Source organism: Asparagus officinalis, chromosome 7 (genome assembly GCF_001876935.1).
Source record: "Asparagus officinalis chromosome 7, Aspof.V1, whole genome shotgun sequence".
Lineage (NCBI taxonomy): Eukaryota > Viridiplantae > Streptophyta > Magnoliopsida > Asparagales > Asparagaceae > Asparagus > Asparagus officinalis.
Window position 1 is genome coordinate 6,456,329 of NC_033800.1, and position 1,736 is coordinate 6,458,064.

The window sequence follows — 1,736 nt, forward strand, 5'->3', positions numbered from 1 at the left end:
ATGTTGGCTCCATGGCTCTTTCAAGAACAAAAGTCCACAGTTCATCTCTCATTTTCCTTTTGCAAATGAATAAGTGGGAACAAACTTGAAGACCTTCCAACCTTACAATTAGAATGATTCTAAAATCTATATAATTTTTGAGGTAGCAAGGCTCAGAGTTCAATCCGCATCTCAACCCGTCCAGCATAAAGTTTGCTTCAACTGGTTTGGAGGAAAAGTTGGAGGAGATTTATAGGTAATTTCATTTAAAAGCACAAAAGGGAGGAAGAATTTAGAGGCACACTAATATCATGAGATCTAATGAAGATTGTCAATAATAAGAGCAAACGCTGCTCAGAAAAGATTGGCTGAGATCTTGTCAAATAAAAATGGGCCTAGAAGAAAAGGTAGAAGAGCGCATGCACACTCGAGAGCAATTCTTCATAAAAAGGAAAGCATTTAGAGTTGTGAAATTATCGGTGCCTAAGTATCTTGCAAAGCATAGTCACCCTACTGTCACTCTACAGAAACCGTACATGAGATTTTCAAACCTCATACGGCTCCCTCGTTCAATTCTTTCGAAGTAATGGATTCCTTTTCTTCGTTCCGAGAATCTTTCCCTTCTTTCACCACCTCGTTCTCCCCCAAGAGTAACTAAGACAATTCATCCGTTTTCACATGGTTCTAATTGAACACTTCCATTTATATGCAAAGGAGAAAGAATTATTCTTTTAGCCACATCTGGCATAATGGGATCAAATTACGATCTTCTATGACTATAAGAACAAAGGATGCTTTCTCGATCAATCCTTTGGCCCTCATTCTTCCGAGAATCAGAAAGATCCTGTTTCGGGTTTGAATTTATTAGAGGGGATGATCCAAAGAAAAAGATTCTTTAAATGTTAAAAAGAGGGGGAAGATGTATCTGAATTTGAGCGAAACTCTAGATGGAATTCAATCATTTGCCTATTGGATATACAGAAGAAGTTGATTTACAAAAAGCCATATGGCGAGTCTGATGGCCTAAGACTCCTTTTTTATCCATTTACAATCAATTTTGTAAGTGCTAGGCACTGCCTAGGCTACCGCCTAGCGCCCCAAGTCTGGAGAATTCCTTTTTTGTTTAGGTATGGGAAGGTTAAAGAAGTTGGGGAAAGGTGTTGTAGTTGGATTGATGCTAGAGAAGTTCCGGAGGAGTCAGCAGCATTATGAGAGGCAGCAAACAAATGAAATCACGACCAATACTATGGAACAGTTTGCAGTAAGCGGGTCTCTCCGTCCATTAGCTCTCTCCAAGACCAGGCTAGCAAGAGCCTAAGCGCCTAGGTACCACCTAAGGCATAGAGGGAGCAAGGTAGGCTAGGGGGAGCCTTTTTAAAACATTAATACAATAGGCTTACGTTGTGTTGAATCCAACCAAACAGTCCAGGGACCCCAACGGCCATTAAACATAACATGCATCTATTAGTCCAGAAATATATTATTACATATTTATATATGAACAGGCACATTTTAGTAATTTTTTCCTTGCAGTTTCTCTTTCTTCAAGTTAAGCATCGTTCCTTACCAGTCCTCCAAGTTTATCAATTGCAAGTTGGCTAGTACATATAAAGCTACAAAAGTTAAGATATATCTTGCAGATATACATTTATGCAGCGATTCTTAAATAGCAACTAGGTCTATTGTCCGCTGCACAGTAATCAAGTAACTCAAACATGCTAAATAAATTTCTATTATTCAAGGACAACAGAAACGCA